Raw genomic sequence first — 27029 nt, 5'->3', positions numbered from 1 at the left:
GATGGATATATAAACTATCGGACTGCGTGGTGGGTAGTAGTGGGTTTCAGTAGGCCTTTAAGCGCCATTGTACCGTGTTGCGTAATACAAAAAATGCAAAAATAACAAAAAATTATGATTGAAAATCAAATTCAATGGCCAAATAATATTTAAATAATAATAAATAAATTAAATTAATAAATAAATTAAAATAAAATAAATTAATTAAATAAATATAGGCTTCACGGTGGCAGAGGGGTTAGTGCGTCTGCCTCACAATACGAAGGTCCTGCAGTCCTGGGTTCAATTCCAGGCTCAGGATCTTTCTGTGTGGAGTTTGCATGTTCTCCCCGTGAATGCGTGGGTTCCCTCCGGGTACTCCGGCTTCCTCCCACTTCTAAAGACATGCACCTGGGGATAGGTTGATTGACAACGCTGAATTGGCCCTTGTGTGTGAATGTGAGTGTGAATGTTGTCTGTCTATCTGTGTTGGCCCTGTGATGAGGTGGCGACATGTCCAGGATGTACGCCGCCTTCCGTCCGATTGTAGCTGAGATAGGCGCCAGCGCCCCCCGCGACTCCAAAAGGGAATAAGCGGTAGAAAATGGATGGATGGATATATAAACTATCGGACTGCGTGGTGGGTAGTAGTGGGTTTCAGTAGGCCTTTAAGCGCCGTTGTACCGTGTTGCGTAATACAAAAAATGCAAAAATAACAAAAAATGATGATTGAAAATCAAATTCAATGGCCAAATAATATTTAAATAATAATAAATAAATTAAATTAATAAATAAATTAAAATAAAATAAATTAATTAAATAAATATAGGCTTCACGGTGGCAGAGGGGTTAGTGCGTCTGCCTCACAATACGAAGGTCCTGCAGTCCTGGGTTCAAATCCAGGCTCGGGATCTTTCTGTGTGGAGTTTGCATGTTCTCCCCGTGAATGCGTGGGTTCCCTCTGGGTACTCCGGCTTCCTCCCACTTCCAAAGACATGCACCTGGGGATAGGTTGATTGGCAACACTAAATTGGCCCTAGTGTGTGAATGTGAGTGTGAATGTTGTCTGTCTATCTGTGTTGGACCTGCGATGAGGTGGCGACTTGTCCAGGGTGTACCCCGCCTTCCGCCCGATTGTAGCTGAGATAGGCGCCAGCGCCCCCCGCGACCCCGAAAGGGAATAAGCGGTAGAAAATGGATGGATGGATGGATGGATTAAATAAATAATTAGATAATGATAATACAAAAAATTAAATCGAGAAAAATCCTGGCTGTTGTAATTTTTTTAAAATTAGGTGTTTATTATCAGGGGGTTGCCTACAGCCACAGCTGTTAAAGCAAATGTTTTTTTTTTCTTTTTTTACCAGGTGCTAACTAGAGACCCTACTTTTTGTTGCCTTGTCTCTTACAGTCGTGTTCCAGTTGTTTCCTTCCCCACTGTTCCCGCGTCTCATCTCTTTTCCACGTGACATGTCTTCTTTGAATATACCGAGACGATTGCCCCTCTCCCATCAGTTAAGTGGCTTCTCTCCATACCGAGGGGATGCATAAAAAAAAATACGAGGTGGTTACGGCCCGCTGATACGATTTCGAGCCGGGTTTCTTGCTCGTCAAGTGTTGTGCTCTAATGATTGTGCGAGTCATTTGTTTTGTCCTCCGTGCAGGACCGACAGATGTGACTCTTTCATCTTGGCGTCAGTTGGCTCGATAGAGTATATTCTAGAACAGGGGTAGGGGAACTTATGGCTCGGGAGCCAGATGTGGCTCTTTTGATGACTGCATTCGGCTCTAGGGTAAATTTGAGCTGACTCTGCTTAACACGATAAATAATAATTCCACTTGTAATCAGTGTTAGAAATGATGTTCAAAATATAAAACATCCTCGTGCATTTTTAATCTATCCATCCATTTTTCTACCGCACCTGTTCAAGAAGTTGCGTTGATGGTAAGAAGTTATTTATTTATTATTGGTTAGTGTGGGGCTTGCCCTCCTGGGGGTTCTTCAGACCACCAAGCACCGACATGAGACCCTGTTTCAGGGTCAAATAAATAAATAAATGGGTTGTACTTGTATAGCGCTTTTCTACCTTCAAGGTACTCAAAGCGCTTTGACACTACTTCCACATTTACCCATTCACACACACATTCACACACTGATGGAGGGAGCTGCCATGCAAGGCGCTAACCAGCACCCATCAGGAGCAAGGGTGAAGTGTCTTGCTCAGGACACAACGGACGTGACGAGGTTGGTACTAGGTGGGATTTGAACCAGGGACCCTCGGGTTGCGCACGGCCACTCTACCACTGCGCCACGCCGTCCCACCATCCCCGTTACACTATTGTTTCATTTTTCAATAAGTCTTTCAGTCGCTTTCCAGCAATTGTCTTTTTCTCTTTCGTTCTCGCTCACGCTCTTGCTCCAGCACCAACCCCGTCTCTCCTCCTGGCTGCTGTTTATAACATAGCGACAGGTGATTAGGTAACGAGGCCCAGGCGGGCCGTCTACGCACCTGTCGCTGATTTCGAGGCCGGTCCTGGCAACACCCCGCTTAGCTGCAGGCTCGCAGGCCACGCCCCCTCCACAGTTAGCTTCAGAATAACAATGTTATTACATAGAACAATAGACCTTTTATACTCTAGAAATGTTAGTCTTGCTTAAAAATGCACGCGTTTAGTTGTGTTCAGGGTTAAAAAAAATATTTTGTGGCTCTTACGGAAATACATTTTAAAATATCTGGCTCCTTGGCTCTCTCAGCCTAAAAGGTTCCCGGCCCCTGTTCTAGAAGGAAAAAAAAGGGACGGGAAAGAAAAAAATCCACGCGTTTGATTGCTTATATATGAATTTTCTGTATTTCGGGCCCATGGTGGATGGAGGCTGTGAATAGCAGGCGAGGCTCTCGGTTTGTGTACACCCCCCCCCAACTGTTCTGTCACACACTCGGTGGTGCTGTCGACAATCTTGACTCAGCGGGAGGGTGCTGCAGGGCCGCATTAGGCTCCATAAAGTTTATAGCATATTTTTACAGCCCGCCTCTCTGTATGCACCCGCCATCACATCCCAGTCGCATCTGCTTGAACTGTTCACACAGCTGTGAAATTCTGTGTATCCCTCCATGTTTTACGGTCGACGGCTCCTCTCCAATTCTTTATTTGCCTCTTTAGCTTTTTGATGCCACGCTCGGCATCTGCGTATATTTAGTATGTCATTGGCTCGGGCTGCTGGAGTTTTTGCGGCGTCCCGGCACGTCAAGGTTTACACGGCGAGGACGCGGGCGTGCGGGTGGTCTCCCCCTCTATAGTTTTGCCAAACACATCCTATATTTTGCAAAGCTGAAGCAACATGAGGTGTCATTGTGCGGCGCGAATAATGCTGAGACCCCGCTGCTTTTTATAGTGCTGCATCTTAACCGACACAATGCGTGATTTGGCACGGAAAATAGTGAAACAACACTCTCTGGGTTTGCATTGAGTTTAGTGGTTATTGTCCTTTACTGCCGACCAGGATGCCCGACACAACGGTGGGCTATCAACATTTGATTGTTGACACAAATGAGGGGTTGTTTTTGAATTATACACGCAACAATATCGTCTAAATCAGAGGTGTCCAAAACCTCTTGATTGGGGGGCCGCATTGGGTTAAATCAATTTGGCCGAGGGCCGAAAGTAACTATTTACTCTCAATCAATCAATCAATCAATCAATGTTTATTTATATAGCCCCAAATCACAAATGTCTCAAAGGACTGCAAAAATCATTACGACTACAACATCCTCGGAAGAACCCACAAAAGGGCAAGGAAAACTCACACCCAGTGGGCAGGGAGAATTCACATCCAGTGGGACGCCAGTGACAATGCTGACTATGAGAAACCTTGGAGAGGACCTCAGATGTGGGCAACCCCCCCCTCTAGGGGACCGAAAGCAATGGATGTCGAGCGGGTCTAACATGATACTGTGAAAGTTCAATCCATAGTTGCTCCAAGACAGCAGTGAGAGTCCCGTCCACAGGAAACCATCTCAAGCGGATCAGCAGCGTAGAGATGTCCCCAACCGATACAGGCGAGCGGTCCATCCTGGGTCCCGACGAGCGGTCCATCCTGGGTCTCGACTCTGGACAGTCAGTACTTCATCCATGGTCATCGGACCGGACCCCCTCCACAAGGGAGGGGGGGACATAGGAGAAAGAAAAGAAGCGGCAGATCAACTGGTCTAAAAAGGAGGTCTATTTAAAGGCTAGAGTATACAGATGAGTTTTAAGGTGAGACTTAAATGCTTCTACTGAGGTAGCATCTCGAACTGTTACCGGGAGGGCATTCCAGAGTACTGGAGCCCGAACGGAAAACGCTCTATAGCCCGCAGACTTTTTTTGAGCTCTAGGAATCACTAATAAGCCGGAGTCTTTTGAACGCAGATTTCTTGCCGGGACATACGATACAATACAATATTCAGTTTAAACCAGGGGTCACCAACCTTTTTGAAACCAAGAGCTACTTCTTGGGTACTGATTAATGCGAAGGGCTACCAGTTTGATACACACTTAAATAAATTGCCAGAAATAGCCAATTTGCTCAATTTACCTTTAATAAATAAATCTATATATGTTAAAAAATGGGTATTTATGTCTGTCATTCCGTTGTAAATTTTTGTTCCTTGTAGAGAATAAATGATGAAAAAAAAACACTTAATTGAATGGTTTAAAAGAGGAGAAAACAGGCAAAAAAATGAAAATGAAATTTTGAAACATAGTTTATCTTCAATTTGGACTCTTTAAAATTCAGAATGCAACCGATAAAAGTGAAGAGAAAAACTAGCTAATTGGAATCTTTTGAAAAAATTACAAAAATAATTTATGGAACATCATTAGTAATTTTTCCTGATTAAGATTAATTTTAGAATTTTGATGACATGTTTTGAATAGGTTAAAATCCAATCTGCACTTTGTTAGAATATATAACAAATTGGACCAATCTATATTTCTAACAAAGGCAAATCATTATTTCTTCCAGATTTTCCAGATTAAAAATTATTAAAAGAAATTCAAAAGTCTTTGAAATAAGATTTAAATTTGATTCTACAGATTTTCTAGATTTGCCGGAATATTTTGGAGGAATTTTAATCATAAATTTGAAGAAATATTTCACAAATATTCTTCGTCGAAAAAACAGAAGCTAAAATGAAGAAATAAATTAAAATGTATTTATTATTCTTTACAATAATAAAACAAAAAGAATACTTGAACATCGATTTAAATTGTCAGGAAAGAAGAGGAAGGTATTTAAAAGCTAAAAATGGTATATGTGTTTAAAAATCATTTTTAATGTTGTAATTTTCTCTAATATGGTCTTTATGAAAGTTATAAGAAGCAAAGTAAAAAAATAAATGCCTTTTTTTAAACAAGTGAAGACCAAGTCTTTAAAATATATTGTTGGATTTTCAAATTTTGTTTGAGTTTTGTCTCTCTTAGAATTAAAAATGTCGAGCAAAGCGAGACCAGGTTGTTAGTAAATAAATACAATTTAAAAAATAGAGGCAGCTCACTGGTAAATGCTGCTATTTGAGCTATTTTTAGAACAGGCCAGCGGGCGACTCATCTGGTCCTTCAATCAATCAATCAATGTTTATTTATATAGCCCCAAATCACAAATGTCTCAAAGGACTGTACAAATCATTACGACTACAACATCCTCGGAAGAACCCACAAAAGGGCAAGGAAAACTCACACCCAGTGGGCAGGGGGAATTCACATTCAGTGGGACGCCAGTGACAATGCTGACTATGAGAAACCTTGGAGAGGACCTCAGATGTGGGCAACCCCCCCCCCTCTAGGGGACCGAAAGCAATGGATGTCGAGCGGGTCTAACATGATACTGTGAAAGTTCAATCCATAGTGGCTCAAAGACAGCAGTGAGAGTCCCGTCCACAGGAAACCATCTCAAGCGGATCAGCAGCGTAGAGATGTCCCCAACCGATACAGGCGAGCGGTCCATCCTGGGTCCCGACGAGCGGTCCATCCTGGGTCTCGACTCTGGACAGTCAGTACTTCATCCATGGTCATCGGACCGGACCCCCTCCACAAGGGAGGGGGGGACATAGGAGAAAGAAAAGAAGCGGCAGATCAACTGGTCTAAAAAGGAGGTCTATGATATATAATGATATAGTATACATAGTATACAATCACAGTTGCACAAGCTTAGTAGATCAGGTTAGACTTAGACAAACTTTAATGATCCACAAGGGAAATTGTTCCACACAGTAGCTCAGTTACAAATGATAAAAAAGAAAATGCAGGTATAAAATAGACTAAAAGCAATATAAAATATGACATCTATGTGTAATATTTACATAATATATGTACAGTAGGGCTGGGCGATATGGCTTTTATTTTATTATCTCGATGTTTTTAGGCCATGTCACGATACACGATATATATATCGCAATATTTTGCCTTAGTCTTGAATGAACACTTGATACATATAATCACAGCAGTATGATGATTCTGTGTGTCTACATTAAAACATTTAAGGTTTTACTACTTACGTATAAAATACTACACGGTCTAGCTCCATCCTATCTTGCCGATTGTATTGTACCATATGTCCCGACAAGAAATCTGCGTTCAAAGGACTCCGGCTTGTTAGTGATTCCCAAAGCCCAAAAAAAGTCTGCGGGCTATAGAGCGTTTTCCGTTCGGGCTCCAGTACTCTGGAATGCCCTCCCGGTAACAGTTCGAGATGCCACCTTAGTAGAAGCATTTAAGTCTCACCTTAAAACTCATTTGTATACTCTAGCCTTTAAATAGACTCCCTTTTTAGACCAGTTGATCTGCCGTTTCTTTTCTTTTTCTTCTATGTCCCACTCTCCCTTGTGGAGGGGGTCCGGTCCGATCCGGTGGCCATGTACTGCTTGCCTGTGTATCGGCTGGGGACATCTCTGCGATGCTGATCCGCCTCCGCTTGGGATGGTTTCCTGTTGGCTCCGCTGTGAACGGGACTCTCGCTGCTGTGTTGGATCCGCTTTGGACTGGACTCTCGCGACTGTGTTGGATCCATTGTGGATTGAACTTTCACAGTATCATGTTAGACCCGCTCGACATCCATTGCTTTCCTCCTCTCCAAGGTTCTCATAGTCATCATTGTCACCGACGTCCCACTGGGTGTGAGTTTTCCTTGCCCTTATGTGGGCCTACCGAGGATGTCGTGGTGGTTTGTGCAGCCCTTTGAGACACTAGTGATTTAGGGCTATATAAGTAAACATTGATTGATTGATTGATTGATTAATATATGCTCCTTTTAAACTTTCATGCAGAGAGGGAAATCACAACTAAGTCAATTGACCAAAACAGTATTTATTAAACAGTTATTAAGCAGTGGCACAAACATTCATGTCATTTCCAAAACAGAAAGTGCAAGATTGTCAGAGACATTTTAAAACAAGCTATGAGTGCACTTTTGTGCATGATGTCACTAAGATGACATTTCAAAACAACACTCAATTAAAGTGCAGTTTTTGTACAGAACGCCACTACAATAGTTTCAAACAAATAAAGTGCACTTTTGTGCATGATGTCACACAAGATATGTCAATAACTGTCAAATAAAAATGAGCTGCATAATAGGAAATCAAATCGCTATGTGGGAAATGACTGCGGACGTTATCTCCTTTTGTTCACTATTTTTTTCATACGGTGTTGATGTGGACATAATTGCCTTGGCATTTTGTTGGTGTGGCACCGAACGGAGATGTTGACATGCGGAGTATTTATGGAACATCATTAGTAATTTTTCCTGATTAAGATTAATTTTAGAATTTTGATGACATGTTCTTAATAGGTTAAAATCCAATCTGCATTTTGTTAGAATATATAACAAATTGAACCAAGCTATATTTCTAACAAAGACAAATCATTATTTCTTCTAGATTTTCCGGAACAAAAATTTTAAAAGAAATTCCAAAGACTTTGAAATAAGATTTAATTTAGATTCTAAAGATTTTCTAGATTTGCCAGAATATTTTTTGGGAATTTTAATCATAATAAGTTTGAAGAAATATTTCACAAATATTCTTTTTCGAAAAAACAGAAGCTAAAATGAAGAATTAAATAAAAATGTTCTTTACAATAAAAAAAAATATATTTACTTGAACATTGATGTAAATTGTCAGGAAAGAAGAGGAAGGAATTTAAAAGGTATGTGTTTAAAAATCCTAAAATAATTTTTTTAAGGTTGTATTTTTTCTCTAAAATTGTCTTTGAAAGTTATAAGAAGCAAAGTAAAAAAAAATAAATGAATTTATTTAAACAAGTGAAGACCAAGTCTTTAAAATATTTTCTTGGATTTTCAAATTCTATTTGAGTTTTGTCTCTCTTAGAATTAAAAACGTCGAACAAAGCGAGACCAGCTTGCTAGTAAATAAATACAATTTAAAAAATAGAGGCGGCTCACTGGTAAGTGCTGCTATTTGAGCTATTTTTAGAACAGGCCTGGTCCTTACGTTGTTCAAACACTACGTTGACATCTTATTTACGCGCTCGCTTTTCTTTGCAATCATGGAGACCACAGTCTGAGTACAGTGATGCCAAGAGCTTGTGTGTTCCCCAGCCTGTATTGCAGTACCGAAGGCCAACACATGATGGCAGTAGGCGCTCACTGAATTGACCCTCTGGGCACACACGGCGAGAAGCTGAAAGAGAGTTACATTGTTGCTATGGAATTGACTTAATGAGTTCCTCCATGCCTAACACACTATTGTATGTGTTGCTCAGCCTCGCGCGTTCATTCCCGTCCTGTAAAAAAGGGGCAGAATAACTGTGAAATGGCTCAATGACACTCAGATTGCTCTGTCCTCTCTGATCAATACTCCACAGTCAGGCCAAAAATGGGACGCCGAAGAACAGATTAATCATGTTTCCTCCACCACGTTCAAAACGCGGCATGTAGAAAGACCTCTTCGGAGCCCCCATTTGCCATTTTCTTAAAAATGTGTCCTTTATAGCTCGATAGGAAGCGAGTGTTTGCCGTACCTGTTATCGACGCGACTCGTCGTATTGACCGCACCTTCACGCAATTACACTTGAATTATTTATCAGCCTGCGCTACAAAGATAAATAGATGTAATCCCTTGCTAACGTTGCATCAGTTATGCTCAAAGAACGAGATCATTGCCACCTCTCCCTCTGGTCCTTACTGTATGCCTACTGCATATGCAAATGTACCTTATGTACACTGCATCACTCTTGCACGATTCGGAACCTTTAAAGGGGTCGTGGTATGACTTTCTTTCTACAAACCCCGTTTCCATATGAGTTGGGAAATTAGATGTAAATATAAACGGAATACAATGATTTGCAAATCCTTTTCAACCCATATTCAGTTGAATGCACTACAAAGACAAGATATTTGATGTTCAAACTCATAAACGTACTTTTTTTTTGCTTAGAATTTCATGGCTGGAACACATGCCAAAGTAGTTGGGAAAGGGCATGTTAGGGACGGCGTGGCGCAGTGGGAGAGTGGCTGTGCGCAACCCGAGGGTCCCTGGTTCAAATCCCACCTAGTACCAACCTCGTCACGTCCGTTGTGTCCTGAGCAAGACACTTCACCCTTGCTCCTGATGGGTGCTGGTTGGCGCCTTGCATGGCAGCTCCCTCCATCAGTGTGTGAATGTGTGTGTGAATGGGTAAATGTGGAAGTAGTGTCAAAGCGCTTTGAGTACCTTGAAGGTAGAAAAGCGCTATACAAGTACAACCCATTTATCATTTATTTATTTATTCACTACTGTGTTACATCACCTTTTCTATTAACAACACTCAATAAACGTTTGGGAACTGAGGAAACTAATTGTTGAAGCTTTAAAAGTGGAATTATTTCCCATTCTTGTTTTATGTAGAGCAGGGGTCGGGAACCTTTTTGGCTGAGAGAGCCATGAAAGCCGAATATTTTAAAATGTATTTCCGTGAGAGCCGTACAATATTTCCATCCATCCATTTTCTACCGCTTATTCCCTTTCGGGGTCACGGGGGGCGCTGGCGCCTATCTCAGCTACAATCGGGCGGAAGGCGGGGTACACCCTGGACAAGTCGCCACCTCATCGCAGGGCCAACACAGATAGACAGACAACATTCACACTCACATTCACACACTAGGGCCAATTTAGTGTTGCCAATCAACCTATCCCCAGGTGCATGTCTTTGGAAGTGGGAGGAAGCCGGAGTACCCGGAGGGAACCCACGCATTCACGGGGAGAACATGCAAACTCCACACAGAAAGATCCCGAGCCTGGATTTGAACCCAGGACTGCAGGACCTTTGTATTGTGAGGCAGACGCACTAACCCCTCTGCCACCGTGAAGCCCTAATAATCCAGCAGGATTAATTATTTGCTACTTAAACACTGCAAGTTGGTTCCACCAAGACTTGAACTTGGATCACTGGATTCAAAGTCCAGAGTGCTAACCATTACACCATGGAACATAGTGAAACTGCCCAACGTGGGGCTCGAACCCACGGCCCTGAGATTAAGAGTCTCATGCTCTACCGACTGAGCTAGACTCATTCGGTAGACTCATTAAACTCATTTGCAAATAATAATTAACTTAGACTTTCATGGCTGCAACACGTGCCAAAGTAGTTGGGAAAGGGCATGTTCACCACTGTGTTACATCACCTTTTCTCTTAACAACACTCAATAAACGTTTGGGAACTGAGAAAACTAATTGTTGAAGCTTTAAAAGTGGAATTATTTCCCATTCTTGTTTTATGTAGAGCAGGGGTCGGGAACATTTTTGGCTGAGAGAGCCATGAAAGCCGAATATTTTAAAATGTATTTCCGTGAGAGCCGTACAATATTTTATAACACTAAATACAACTAAATGTGTGCATTTTTAAGTAAGACCAACATTTTTACAGTATATGTGTCTTATTCTTTTTAATGACATTGTTATTCTGAAGTCAACCAATAATAAATAAAATACTTCTTACCATTAATGAACAGGTGCGGAAGAAAACAGATGGATGGATTAAGGTGCATGAGAATGTTTTATATTCTGAACGTTATTTTTAACACTGAATATCACCAGTATTATTCATTACTTATCGTGTTAAGCAATGTCAGCTCAGATTTATCTGAGCGCCAGATGCAGACATCAAAAGAGCCACATCTGGCTCTAGAGCCATAGGTTCCCTACCCCTGATGTAGAGCTTCCTGTCGTTCGACAGTCCGGGGTCTCTGCTGTCGTATTTTACGCTTCATAATGCGCCACACTTTTTTGATGGGAGACAGGTCTCCCGTCCAAAGGCAAAACCTAGTAACTCACTTCTAGCTGATTTTGAGAAAACAAAGGAAAACCAATCTATCTCGATGCTGTCTTACAAAGATCTACAAAGTCATCAAACGTATAGATGTTTTCTCGAGCTTTCATTTTCTTGCCGATCGAGCCATGGATTGAATCTGCTCTCATGATTGATTGATTGATTGATTGATACTTTTATTAGTAGATTGCACAGTTCAGTACATATTCCGTACAATTGACCACTAAATGGTAACACCCGAATAAGTTTTTCAACTTGTTTAAGTCGGGGTCCACGTTTATCAATGCATGGTACAAATATCAACATAATACAGTCATCCCACAAGTTAATCATCATAGTATATACATTGAATTATTTACATTATTTACAATCCGGGGGGTGGGATGAGGAGCTTTGGTTGATATCAGTACTTCAGTCATCAACAATTGCATCAACAGAGAAATGTGGACATTGAAACAGTGTAGGTCTTATTTAGTAGGATATGTACAGCCAGCAGAGAACATAGTGAGTTCACATAGCATAAGAACAAGTATATACATTAGAAGTACATTTGAGTTGTTTATAATCCGGAAAGATGGGATGTGAATGGAGGAGGTATTAGTAAAGTGTTGAAGTTGCCTGGAGGTGTTTTTTTAGAGCGGTTTTGAAGGAGGATAGAGATGCACTTACTTTTATACCTGTTGGGAGTGCATTCCACACTGATGTGGCATAGAAAGAGAATGAGTTAAGACCTTTGTTAGATCGGAATCTGGGTTTAACGTGGTTTGTAGAGCTCCCCCTGGTGTTGTGGTTATGGCGGTCATTTACGTTAAGGAAGTAGTTTGACATGTACTTCGGTATCAAGGAGGTGTAGCGGATTTTATAGACTAGGCTCAGTGCAAGTTGTTTTACTCTGTCCTCCACCCTGAGCCAGCCCACTTTGGAGAAGTGGGTTGGATTGAGGTGTGATCTGGGGTGGAGGTCTAAAAGTAACCGGACTAGCTTATTCTGGGATGTTTGGAGTCTAGATTTGAGGGTTTTGGAGGTGCTGGGGTACCCTTTCTCCAGATATTTTATCACAGTCTCGAGTGGGCCCCGTTCTACGTTTGCACATTGGGCAAGAGCCGTGTACAGCGTCCAGTTTTTATTTTGACCTCCACAGTTATCTGCCCAAAAGAGTATGCAAGGGGAAGAATCCAGAACAATACATTTAATGAAGGTGCTTGCAACGTCCTGGGCCAATCTTCCAAATATCCCCTCGTGCCATAATATCACATAATCAGCTTGACCGTCGGCCCCCATTCGTGCAAATGTCTCATTAAAGACAATAAGGCGACTGACAAAGAAGCTCCGATTGGTCCCTTGAGATACTAGGTTTTTCTGTTGTATCCACGCGGTTATGTGGTAGTTGCTAGGTCCTGCAATGCGCGTAACAGCTTACTTACGGAACAAATTACAATATTGCATACACTAATGTAAAGCATATCACCTAGGAACTCCAAAATTATTATCAGCTCTGTTTTGACCAAAATTGAGTTACTGGGTTTTGCCTTTGGACGGGAGAGGTCTGGACTGCAGGCGGGCCAGGAAAGTACCCGCACTCTTTTTTTTTTTTTTTAAGCCACGCTGTTGTAACACGTGCTGAATGAGGCTTGGCATTGTCTTGCTGAAATGAGCAGGGGCGTCCATGAAAAAGACAGCACTTAGATGGCAGCATATGTTGTTCCAAAACCTGTATGTACCTTTCAGCATTAAAATTAAAAGTCAAAGTTAAAGTACCACTGATTGTCACACACACACACACGAGATGTGGTGAAATTTGTCCTCTGCATTTGACCCATCCCCTTAATCACCCACTTGGAAGTGAGGGGAGCAGTAAGCAGCACCAGTGCTGCGCCCGGGAATCATTTATGGTGATTTAACCCCCAATTCCGATCCTTGATGCTGAGTGCCAAGCAGGGAGGCAACGGGCCGGGGTTTGAACTCCCAACCTACCGATCTCAGGGCGGACACTCTAACCAGTAGGCCACGATAATGGTGCTTTCACAGATATGTAAGTTACCCATGCCTTTGGCACTATTGCACCCCCATACCATCACAGATGCTGGCCTTTGAACTTTGCGTCAATAACAGTCTTGATGGTTCGCTTCCCCTTTGGTCCGGATGACACAATGTCGAAAATTTCCAAAAACAATTTGAAATTAGGACTCTTCAGACCACAGAACACTTTTCCACTTTGCATCAGTCCATTTTTTAATGATCTCGGGCCCAGAGAAGCCGGCGGCGTTTCTGGATGTTGTTGATAAATGGCTTTCGCTTTGCATAGTAGAGCTTTAACTTGTACTTACAGATGTAGCAACAAGTGACAGTGGTTTTCTGAACTGTTCCTGAGCCCATGTGGTGATATCCTTGAGAGATTGATGTCGATTTTTGATACAGTGCCGTACAGTCTTGTGAAAGACTGAGCATTTTTTGGGAAGCTGTTTTTATACCCAATCACGGCACCCACCTGTTCCCAATTAGCCTGCACACCTGTGGGATGTTCCAAATAAGTGTTTGATGAGCATTCCTCAACTTTATCAGTATTTATTGCCACCTTTCTCAACTTCTTTGTCACGTCTTGCTGGCGTCAAATTCTAAAGTTAATGAATATTGGCAAAAAAAGAAAATGTTTATCAGTTTGAACATCAAATATGTTGTCTTTGTAGCTTTTTCAACTGAATATGGGGAAGACTGGAATGGGTATACTGGTCCTGGCTGCTCTCTACAAATGTGATTGCAGTGATTCCCACAGGTCAGGCATATTTGTGGTGGTGTGGTCAGGCACAGAAGAACGCGGTGTTGGAATATAATTACAACACTTTATGTACATATTTACATATCGAGATGCCACCTCAGTAGAAGCATTTAAGTCTCACCTTAAAACTCATTTGTATACTCTGGCCTTTAAATAGACTCCCTTTTTAGACCAGTTGATCTGCCGTTTTTCTTTTTCTCCTATGTCCCACTCTTCCATGTGGAGGGGGTCCGGTCCGATGGCCATGGATGAAGTACTGGCTGTCCAGAGTCGGGACCCAGGATGGACCGCTCGGCCAGAGTCGGGACCTAGGAGGGACCGCGTGCCTGTGTATCGGCTTGGGACATCCCTGCGCTGCTGATCCGCCTCCGCTTGGGATAGTTTCCTGCTGGCTCCGCTGTGGACGGGACTCTCGCTGCTGGGTTGGATCCACTATGGATTGAACTTTCACAGTATCATGTTAGACCCGCTCGACATCCATTGCTTTCGTCCTCTCCAAGGTTCTCATAGTCATCATTGTCACCGACGTCCCACTGGGTGTGAGTTTTCCTACCGAGGATGTCGTAGTGGTTTGTGTTGTGGTTTTTGCAGCCCTTTGAGACACTAGTGATTTAGGGCTATATAAGTAAACATTGATTGATTGATTGATTGGTATTTATATATATATTTATATAATATGTAACTACAAGCTTCATTCACAGACAGAGTCCCATTGCTTTTATGAGCGGTCAAGAGAGTCAAAAGCCAAAAAAAAAACCACCTGTTTATAGCTGAGATAGGCGCCAGCGCCCCCCGCGACCCCGAAAGGGAATAAGCGGTAGAAAATGGAAAAAACCTGTTTATTTTTATTTATTTATTATTTTTTTTATTTGTGGCAGCCGTAATTCTTTCGTGGCGGGCCGCCACAAATAAATGAATGTGTGGGAAACCCTGCATTGTAGTAGTAGTGAAATTGGGCCAATAACAGTGACTTTGTTTTATTAGTGTGGTTCAATTTTTTTGTGTTTCGGATTACCTTCCCACACTCTGAAAGGTCCTCATATGTCTGCTTCCCCTATCAACGGGTGGTCAAAACAGTTTTTTTTTTGGTTGAACGTAGACAATTACCAGATATTGCAGAAGGCTGATTTGATGGCGGATCCATAGTGTTCCAAATGGCGATGTCCTTGATGATAGCCATAGACCCAGCACGCCAGGTGACATCCAATCATGTGGAGATGGCCGGCCTGTCTCTTTATGTCCTGAGTGGTCTTGAGAGCTGATGGTTTTTAATGCTGATTGGTCCGGCGCGTTGTTCACACGCCGGCCTTGAATCCGACACTCGCCGCCATTGAACCGCAGCGCACACATTCATAAACGCAATAAATACAGGATATGAACCGCTGATGTGTATAATTACGTGTGTAATTAGGTTCGCCGACACCCAGAGTTGTTTTTCTTCATTCCCCTGTCAAGATTCCCTGTTGGTTTTCAGTCGTGTGTTTGTCGCCTTGCAGGTCTCTCTATGTGAGACCAGGAATTTTTTCCACTAAAGCATGGGTGTCAAACTCTGGCCCGCGGGCCAAATTTGGTCCGCCGTTTAATTAGGGTCCTTGGCCCATTGCAAAGGACTCGCAATGGGCCAAGGACCCTATTGAAACTGTAAGGTTTTCGCTTTGCATAGTAGAACTTTAACTTTCACTTTGAAGCATTTTAAGGGGGTCAAATTACAGCTCAAAGAGGCAAAAATTACATTTTTTAGGAAACTTAGCGCAGGGGTTCTTTGAAGAGGCGTAAAATCAAAACCCTTTCGGTAACTTTTAATCAGAAGGGTTCAAACTCTCTCCTGTGCGAGTTTGAAGCCGAAACGACAAACGCGCTCAGAGGAATTTACGTTTGAAAAAAGGTGACGGGCGTTTACAAAACTTTTATTTTGAAGGGGTAATTTTTAACTTCCTGTTGATTTTTGCCGAAGGATGTCAATTATTAAAATGTAGGTGTAAGTGAGACCTACATAGAGATTTTTGTTTCATGTCTTTCCGACATTCCTACGGGAAGTTACAAGCAGTTTTGTCTGTTTTCTTCTTAGCAGCAGTTTTTTCTGTTTTATTAAAAAATTGCGCTAGAGCACAATTTTGAGGTTTTTTTTTTTTTTTTCTTCCATTAAATCGCAATTTTTGCCAGTCCTGATGTGTGTGCCAAGTTTGGTGAGTTTTGAAGCATTTTAAGGGAGTCAAATTACAGCTCAAAGAGGCAAAAATTAAATTTTTTAGGAAACTTAGCGCAGGGGTTCTTTGAAGACGCGTAAAATCAAAACTCTTTCGGTAACTTTTAATCAGAAGGGTTCAAACTCTTTCCTGTGCGAGTTTGAAGCCGAAACGACAAACGCGCTCAGAGGAAATTACGTTTGAAAAAAGGTGACGGGCGTTTACAAAACTTTTATTTTGAAGGGGTAATTTTTAACTTCCTGTTGATTTTTGCCGAAGGATGTCAATTATTAAAATGTAGGTCTAAGTGAGACCTACATAGAGATTTTTGTTTCATGTCTTTCCGACATTCCTACGGGAAGTTACAAGCAGTTTTGTCTGTTTTCTTCTTAGCAGCAGTTTTTTCTGTTTTATTAAAAAATTGCGCTAGAGCGCAATTTTGAGTTTTTTTTTTTTTTTTTTTTTTCCATTAAATTGCAATTTTTGCCAGTCCTGATGTGTGTGCCAAGTTTGGTGAGTTTTGAAGCATTTTAAGGGGGTCAGATCCAAAGGAGTCCTTTGCAATGGGCCAAGGACCCTATTGAAACTGTAAGGTTTTATTCTTTATTCTTATTGTTTTTTATTCTTTATTATCCAACACCTATGCGCTGTAATTTGACCCCCTTAACATGCTTCAGAACTCACCAAATTTGACACACGTCGGTGTGGCAAACCTTCCCAACTTATTAAGCAACCAAACCCCAAAAATGAAAATTGCGCTCTAGCGCCCCCTAAAAAGAAACAAAAAACAGACTGCTTGTAACTTCCGATAGGAATGTCGTAGAGACATGAAACAAAAACGTTTATGTAGGACTGACTTAGACCTACATTTCCAATTAGAAACTTCTTTAGCAAAAATCAACAGGAAGTTGGCAAAAACCCCTTCAAAACAAAATTTTCGCAAAAAATGTAATTTATGCCTCTTTGAGCTGTAATTTGACCCCCTTAAATTGCTTCAAAACTCACCAAACTTGGCACACACATAAGGACTGGCAAAAATTGCGATTGAATGAAAAAAAAAAAAAACCCAAAACTCAAAATTGCACTCTAGCGCAATTTTTTAATAAAACACAGAAAAAACTGCTCCTAAGAAGAAAACACAGACTAAACTGCTTGTAACTTCCCGTAGGAATGTCAGAAAGACATGCAACAAAAATCTCTATGTAGGTCTCACTTAGACCTACATTTTAATAATTGACATCCTTCGGCAAAAATCAACAGGAAGTTAAAAATTACCCCTTCAAAATAAAAGTTTTGTAAACACCCGTCACCTTTTTTCAGACGTAATTTCCCCTGAGCGCGTTTGTCATTTCGGCTTCAAACTCGCACAGGAGAGAGATCGAACCCTTATGATTAAAATTTATCGAAAGAGTTTTGATTAGGGGGGGGAAGAAATTTGGCGTGACAGCTCCAGTCAGAAAAGATTTTTGATATTTGGGTCCAAAATAGCGGCTTCACGGTGGCAGAGGGGTTAGTGCGTCTGCCTCACAATACGAAGTTCCTGCAGTCCTGGGTTCAAATCCAGGCTCGGGATCTTTCTGTGTGGAGTTTGCATGTTCTCCCCGTGAATGCGTGGGTTCCCTCCGGGTACTCCGGCTTCCTCCCACTTCCAAAGACATGCACCTGGGGATAGGTTGATTGGCAACACTAAATTGGCCCTAGTGTGTGAATGTGAGTGTGAATGTTGTCTGTCTATCTGTGTTGGCCTTGCGATGAGGTGGCGACTTGTCCAGGGTGTACCCCGCCTTCCGCCCGGTTGTAGCTGAGATAGGCGCCAGCACCCCCCGCGACCTCTAAAAGGGAATAAGCGGTAGGAAATGGATGGATGGATGGGTCCAAAATGGCTCTTACAACGTTCTGGGTTGCCTACCCCTGCATTAATGGAAAAGCAGCAAATGAGTAAAAGCGACAGAAACGTTGCCATGGAGACGAGGGTTTTCTTACGTGCCTGGCTGCAGTCACATCGCGACCCCTGTCTGTCAGTATTAACAGTCCCCGATAACCTGGACCAATTCAAACCGTTATTTTTTCTTCTTATTTTTTTTAATATGCATTGCCTCACATTACTTAATTTTCATTGTGTTCATTTATATTCTGATTTTATTTTGGGTTGAAAATAAAAAAGACATTTCAATTTTTTTCTCGCGGCCCAGACTCTGCATCCAGTGGCCCCCGGGTAAATTGAGTTTCAGACCCCTGACTTAAAACAAGTAAAACAATCTAACATAAAATCTTCTCAGTGAGAAGAATTATGTTATCAGACAAAAAAATAAGCAACTATCACCCTTATTTGACATATTTCATCTTACTTAGATTTCCATTTTTTGCAGTGTGTCTGATAAAAAAAAGGAACTAAGGGTTCGGAAATTGTCGATTGAGTTATGCCTTTCATCTCCCGGCGCTTTTTAGCCCGCGACTTTCCAGCGGATCCTTCTCTCTTCCTCTGTTTGCATGTCTAAACAAGCACCATAGCTGTAATGAATTCCATTCTTTTAAACCAATTACTGTTAGTCGGGAGCCTTTTTCGCTGTTGTCGTCGCGCTCTCTGAGGAACGGTGCTGCTGCAGCGTCGACTTCACTCAAAGCTCATTGTGTTTCTTCCCCACTCCCTCATTATGCATACTAATGCACGTTTCACTGCACCTTCTACCACTAAATTCTCCATCATTTGAAGCAGAATTCGCGGTCAAATTCGAGCTTTTTCAATTGAAATTAAATGTTTAGAAACGAGTCGTGAGGTAATTTATGCATCACATATCGTATCACCTTAATAAGCCAGGGGTGTCAAATGTGTGGACCGGGGGCCATTTGCGGCCCACAGCTAATTGCTTACCGGCCCCGCCACACATTCTGGAAATATTGCAAAAAATTTTAAAAACATTTTGAAAAAGCGGAATGATATGAAATCTAACGAGAAAAAAGTTGCAATGTGGACCCAAAGCTGCCTAGCAGGCTGTTTTTTTTTTCTTTTGTCTTAATTTTTCTGTTTTTGCCATTGCTCAAAAAAAAAAGACAAAAAGTGAAGTGAATTTTTTATATTTATATAGCGCTTTTCTCTAGTGACTCAAAGCGCTTTACATAGTGAAACCCAATATCTAAGTTACATTTTTAAACCAGTGTGGGTGGCACTGGGAGCAGGTGGGTAAAGTGTCTTGCCCAAGGACACAACGGCAGTGACTAGGATGGCAGAAGCGGGAATCGAACCTGCAACCCTCAAGTTGCTGACACGGCCGCTCTACCAACCGAGCTATTATAGCTATAATCAATGCTATAATGAATTATTTTCAAGGCTCTGTCACGCCAAATTTCTTCCCCCCTACAGAAACACATGCCAATACGGCCGATTTAGTTTACTAAATTGCAATTTTAAATTTCCCGCCGAAGTATCATGCTAAAACATCGCGGTATGATGAAGAAAACTAATGTTTTTTTATATAGGCAACCACACAAAATATGCAATATTTTTTCCACATAAAACATTTTAAAGTGACATTTTTGAAGTAATTGGAGCTGTCACGCCAAATTTCTTCCCCCCTACAAAAACACATGCCAACACGGCCGGTTTAGTTTACTAAATTGCAATTTTATATGTCCCGCGGAAGTATCATGCTAAAACATGCTAAAAAACATGCTAAACATGCTAAAACATTTTAAATTTCCCGCGGAAGTATCATGCTAAAACATCGCGGTATGATGAAGAAAACTGATGTTTTTTTATATAGGCAACCACACAAAATATGCAATATTTTTTCCACATAAAACATTTTAAAGTGATATTTTTGAAGTAATTGGAGCTGTCATGCCAAATTTCTTCCCCCCTACAGAAACACATGCCAATACGGCCGGTTTAGTTTACTAAATTGCTATTTTAAATGTCCCGCCGAAGTATCATGCTAAAACATCGCGGTATGATGAAGAAAACTGATGTTTTTTTATATAGGCAACCACACAAAATATGCAATATTTTTTTCCACATAAAACATTTTAAAGGGACATTTTTGAAGTAATTGGAGCTGTCACGCCAAATTTCTTCCCCCCTACAAAAACACATGCCAATACGGCCGGTTTAGTTTACTAAATTGCAATTTTAAATGTCCCGCGGAAGTATCATGCTAAAACATGCTAAAAAACATGCTAAACATGCTAAAACATTTTAAATTTCCCGCGGAAGTATCATGCTAAAAGATCGCGGTATGATGAAGAAAACTGATGTTTTTTTATATAGGCAACCACACAAAATATGCAATATTTTTTTCCACATAAAACATTTTAAAGGGACATTTTTGAAGTAATTGGAGCTGTCACGCCAAATTTCTTCCCCCCTACAGAAACACATGCCAGTACGGCTGGTTTAGTTTATTAAATTGCAATTTTAAATTTCCCGCCGAAGTATCATGCTAAAAGATCGCGGTATGATGAAGAAAACCGATGTTTTTTATATAGGCAACCACACAAAATATGCAATATTTTTTTCCACATAAAACATTTTAAAGGGACATTTTTGAAGTAATTGGAGCTGTCACGCCAAATTTCTTCCCCCCTACAAAAATACATGCCAATACGGCTGGTTTAGTTTACTAAATTGCTATTTTAAATGTCCCGCCGAAGTATCATGCTAAAACATCGCGGTATGATGAAGAAAACTAAGGTTTTTTTATATAGGCAACCACACAAAATATGCAATATTTTTTCCACATAAAACATTTTAAAGTGACATTTTTGAAGTAATTGGAGCTGTCACGCCAAATTTCTTCCCCCCTACAGAAACACATGCCAACACGGCCGGTTTAGTTTACTAAATTGCTATTTTAAATGTCCCGCGGAAGTATCATGCTAAAACATGCTAAAAAACATGCTAAACATGCTAAAACATTTTAAATTTCCTGCGGAAGTATCATGCTAAAAGATCGCGGTATGATGAAGAAAACTGATGTTTTTTATATAGGCAACTACACAAAATATGCAATATTTTTTTCCACATAAAACATTTTAAAGGGACATTTTTGAAGTAATTGGAGCTGTCACGCCAAATTTCTTCCCCTCTACAAAAACCTTCCCCCCATTTACTTCCGGGGTCATGATTAATACAAACATTTTGTTGACGCTATATTTTAAAAATATAACGCTATATTATAAAAATATAACGCTATATTATAAAAATATAACGCTATATAATAAAAATACAGACGTTTTGTTAACGCTGTATTATAAAAAATAAAATTCAAAAAACAACTTACAAACACAAGCTATGGGATAACACATTTAAATCCGGAGTCACGTTTCCTCACGGTTCCTCTTACGCCAGTGGTCCCCAACCACCGGCCCACGGCCCGGTAACAGGCCGTGGCTCGATTGGTACCGGGCCGCAGAAGAATTAAAAAAAATAAATAAATAAATAAAAACCTTTTTTTTTTTTTTTTTATTAAATCAACATAAAAAACACAATATACACTTACAAATAGTGCACCAACCACAAAAAACTCCCCTTTTCATGACAAAAACGTCCCTTTTTCATGACAAAGAAGAAAATAAAAAAAAAGAAAAAAAAGTTAACACTATATTTTACATGTTTATTTTTTTATTTATTTCGGCAATCTTCACATAAAACAAAGAACAACAACAAAAAAACCCCCAAAAAAACAAAACACTAATTTGAGCAATGAATGAGCCGAAAGGGTGTAGGTTGAAGCAACGCTTATATAAACCTACCCCATCACAACAAGAACAAGGTTCAAAATATATAAAATCTAAAACATGCTTCATTTATATTACTTTTTTTTTTAAACAATATATAAGCAACATATATGTAGCACATGTCTCATATACACAGTTTAACATTTAAATCAAACATATACATTTGTACACTTATATGTATATATATATATATATATATATATATTATATATACACTATCTAAATTCCATATAAAGTGGTAATATATACATTTTATTGGATTAGATTAGATAATACTTTATTTATTCCGTCAGGAGAGTTCCTTCAGGAAAATTACAATTTTCAGCACAATCCCATTCAAGATCAGACAAACATTACAGACAAACAATATAACCTATATGCCATCCATCCATCCATCATCTTCCGCTTATCCGAGGTCGGGTCGCGGGGGCAACAGCCTAAGCAGGGAAACCCAGACTTCCCTCTCCCCAGCCACTTCGTCTAGCTCTTCCCGGGGGATCCCGAGGCGTTCCCAGGCCAGCCGGGAGACGTAGTCTTCCCAACGTGTCCTCGGTCTTCCCCGTGGCCTCCTACCGGTTGGACGTGCCCTAAACACCTCCCTAGGGAGGCGTTCGGGTGGCATCCTGACCAGATGCCCGAACCACCTCATCTGGCTCCTCTCGATGTGAAGGAGCAGCGGCTTTACTTTGAGTTCCTCCCGGATGGCAGAGCTTCTCACCCTATCTCTAAGGGAGAGCCCCGCCACACGGCGGAGGAAACTCATTTCGGCCGCTTGTACCCGTGATCTTATCCTTTCGGTCATGACCCAAAGCTCATGACCATAGGTGAGGATGGGAACGTAGATCGACCGGTAAATTGAGAGCTTTGCCTTATAACATTATACATATAACCTATATGTATAATTATGAAATCATAAATTGTATTTATATACATATTATATATTATTGTCTTTCTAAAAAAATGTTAAAAACATTTTGAAAAAGCAGAATCATATGAAATCTAACGAGAAAAAGTTGCATTGTTGACCCAAAGCTGCCTTGCAGGGTTTTTTTTCTTCTTTTGTCTTAATTTTTCTGTTTTTGCCATTTTCAAAATATAACGCTATATTATAAAAATACAGACGTTTTGTTAACGCTATATTATAACAAATAAAATTCAAAAAACAACTTACAAACACAAGCTATGGGATAACACATTTAATTCCGGGGTCACGTTTCCTCTTACGCCATCCCATAGCTTGTGTTTGTAAATTGTTTTTTACATTTTTTTATTTTTTTTTATAATATAGCGTTAGCAAAAGGTCTGTATTTTTATAATATAGCGTTATATTTTTATAATATAGCGTTATATTTTTATAATATAGCGTTAAAAAAACATCTGTATTAATCATGACCCCAGAAGTAAATGGGGGGGGAGTTTTTTGTATGGGGGAAGACATTTGGGGTGACACCTCCAATTACTTCAAAAATGTCACTTTAAAATGTTTTATGTGGAAAAAAATATTGCATATATTGTGTGGTTGCCTATATAAAAACATCAGTTTTCTTCATCATACCGCGATGTTTTAGCACGATACTTCCACAGGAAATTTAAAATTGCACTTTAGTTAACTAAAAAGGCCGTATTGGCATGTGTTGCAATGTTAATATTTCATCATTGATATATAAACTATCAGACTGCATTGTCAGTATTAGTGGGTTTCAGTAGGCCTTTAATATGGTTTCTGAAGGAGGAAAAACATGACACAAACCTCCGTAATTGTTACAAAGCACACTATTTACATTAAACATGCTTCACTGATTGAGTATTCGGCGAGTACCGTTTTGTCCTACTAATTTTGGCGGTCCCTGAACTCACCGTAGTTTGTTTACATGTATAACTTTGTCCGACTTTCTACTAGTGTTTTATGCCACTTCTTTTTCCGTCTCATTTTGTCCACCAAACTTTTAACATTGTGCATGAATGCACAAAGGCGAGTTTTGTTGATGTTATTGACTTGTATTTGGTCACTGCAAGCATTAGCATTAGCCATGCTAACATGCTATTTAGGCTAGCTATATGTACATATTGTATCTTTATGCCTCATTTGTAGCTATATTTGAGCTCTTGTAGTTTTTTTTAAGTCCCCTTGATTCAATTTATATCTCATAACACACTATCTGTATGTAATATGGCAGATTTTTAATTTTAATTTTTGCACCAATATGGCTCTTTCAACATTTTAGGTTGCCGACCCCTGGTCAAGACTTGCCACACATTCTGGAAATGATATTGCAAAAAATTTTAAAAACATTTTGAAAAAGCAGAATGATAGGAAATCTAACGAGAAAAAGTTGCAATGTCGACCCAAAGCTGCCTTGCAGGCTGTTTTTTTCTTTTGTCTTAATTTTTCTGTTTTTGCCATTGCTAAAAAAAAAAAGACAAAAAAAATCAATGCTATAATGAATTATTTTCAAGGCTCCAATTACTTCAAAAATGTCACTTTAAAACGTTTTATGTGGGAAAAATATTGCATATATTGTGTGGTTGCCTGGATAAAAACATCAATTTTCTTTAAAACCCCAAAAATATTTCAAACGTAAAATCGACAGACATATCGGAAGTTGATCTCGTAACAAGTGTTGAAAGTAAAAAAAAAAAAAAAAACACTAATAAAAATGTATCACTTTATGAGTGCGGCACCTTTTGAATCCCAATTATATTTAATGGGATTTAATTTATCTTTACACTGTGATTTTTCTAAATTAATAATGAATTAAAATCAATGGTGCCCTGCATTATTGATCTTTAATGGCTCTAGTTACTAAAAACTGCATATTTCAGTTTAACTATAAAAAAAAAAAAAAAAGTTGTCTTTGACAAACAAGGCATAAAACTTTTTTTTGTATTTTATTATAATTTTTTTTTAACTTCATATCAACCTTAAGTTTTATTAGCAGTAATGACTGAGACCCTTAATGGTCCTCGGGAGCCCGAAAGGTAAAAAAAACCCCAACAAAATCCATATATTTTGTTATAGTGTGAAAATGAAAAATATCAAAATGGCCCCCGCATGTTTTAATTTTTTCATGTGCGGCCCTCAGTGGAAAAAGTTTGGACACCCCTGCCTTATGCCGTCTCCTTTTCAATGTATGTAATACAGTTACCGTATTTTCCGGACTATAAGGCACTGTTCGAATAATTTTATCTAAGATATCACAAAAACTTTGTTTTGAAATTAGTTCTTGGCGAGAAGACCAAAAACTTGTCTTTGAACCTACCAAGAAGAAGGCATGTAAAACTCCACTGTGTAGGGGTGAAGCAACATGAAGGTGTTTCTGTTTCTTTCATGTATTGTAATCAACAGAAAGATAGTGTCTGACCCAAGAACTACAAAAGCGGATAGGAAGCAGGACCAGACTCCCCTCCAGGCGACCTCTTTTTGAACTCTTTTACGAACCTCTTCTTTGAACTGTTTTACGACCTTTTCTGTGAACTCTTTACGACCCTCATCCCTTAGAAACAGCTGTTGCCATGTGGTCAGGGAAGGCCCGACTAAAAGAAGGAGGCGTGCAATCTTTTTGCAGCGCGTGCTGAGACACTGTACAAGGGTAGGGTGTCCAGGCGTCTCTTCTCAAATTGAATTCTTACTCTGTTTAATTCTTTGCTTCTTGTCTTGTTTAATAGATGTCATCAGTGTTTGAACCTGACAGCACAGCTAAAATATTTTTTTCCCCCCTCAAAACTCGTCTCGGTGCGCCTAATGTAAGGAATAAGTTTGGTTGAGCTTACCCACCTCAAAGCTTTTTTATTTGGCGCATGCTGTAATGATAAGTGGGACCAGTAGATGGCGGACGAACATAAGACAGTGTAGGCTGCACTATGATGGCAATACGTCTCAAGTAAACAACACCAACATTTTAAATGTTCCATTGAAAATATAGAACTTTACACACGGCGCTCAAAAATCTATGAAATGGTAGCCTAGTGGTTAAAATGTTCGCCCTGAGATCGAGTCATACCAAAGACTATAAAAATGGGACCCAATACCACCCTGCTTGGTGCTCATTATCAAGGGTTGGAATTGGGGGTTATATCACCCCAAAAATTATTCCCGGGCGCGGCCACCGCTGTTTCTCACTGCTCTCCTCACATGGTTAGGGTGATGGGTCAAATGCAGAGAATAATTTCGCCACACCTAGTGTGTGTGTGACAATCATTGTTACTTGAACTTGAACTAACCCCACACAGCGAGGTAGCAGTGGTGTGGAAGTCATTCCTGAGTTGCAGAAATAAAAATTTTACATTAAGACATTAAAAATAGCTATTGTCGTTCAAAAAATTGTTCCTACTCCATGTGGCAGAAATGTCTGTTGCTGGTTCTACGGATGATAATCTTCTTAACCCATATTATTATAAACGCCTTCGCTTCACATCACGCAAAATGGTTTTAACTCCATTTTTTCCCAAACTATTTTAACTTTTTCTGGCATATTTTGCTATTAAGTCTTGCTTAACCTCTAACGGCCGTAGTGGCCACATACGTGGACAGCACCTTTTAGCTCTTATTTCCAAAATTGTGTACACTACTGAATTGGGGTCTTATGGCCACTTATGTGGACACTTATGCTGCCATCTGGTGGTGTCAGAAGAGTATAACATACAATGGAATTTGGGGGAAAAAAATAAAAATCAGCATGAAGTACATGTTTGTTACTTACGGACTAAGTACATCATATAAAAAGATGATTTTTAGCTTTTTATTCTAATTAGGGTTATTGTTTTCGACCCGGTCCTTCTGCCGGTCACCCCCAGAGTTGGTTGGATAACACATAAGCTGGTTTTAAATTAATTCCTGAAACAGAGTAGCTTATCTTGATATTTTAATACCAAAGCTTTGGGAGACCAAATCCATGCACGACACCTTCCAATCGCATCGCCTTAGTTGATCTGACTATACTAGGGAAGTTTCGCCTCTTACACCCTCTCACTCGCCCCCCTTCTTCTCCTCTCCCCCTCCTCCTAGCCTGGGACATTTGAGATAAGAAGAGTGTTATGACTTCTCGCTACAT

General features: G+C 40.2%; 1 protein-coding gene and 1 non-coding gene across 5 annotated transcripts in view; one reads left to right on the top strand and one right to left on the bottom strand.

Annotated features, from left to right (window-relative positions):
• Positions 1 to 27029, top strand: part of diaph2 (diaphanous-related formin 2) — a 1158885-nt gene that overhangs the window by 122728 nt on the left and 1009128 nt on the right. The window lies entirely within an intron of this gene.
• On the bottom strand, positions 10375 to 10446 carry trnaq-uug (transfer RNA glutamine (anticodon UUG)). The gene has a single exon. It is a non-coding gene; the product is annotated as a tRNA-Gln (tRNA).

The sequence above is a fragment of the Nerophis ophidion genome, linkage group LG29, assembly GCF_033978795.1.
Source record: "Nerophis ophidion isolate RoL-2023_Sa linkage group LG29, RoL_Noph_v1.0, whole genome shotgun sequence".
Lineage (NCBI taxonomy): Eukaryota > Metazoa > Chordata > Actinopteri > Syngnathiformes > Syngnathidae > Nerophis > Nerophis ophidion.
This window is presented reverse-complemented; position numbering and strand designations above follow the sequence as displayed.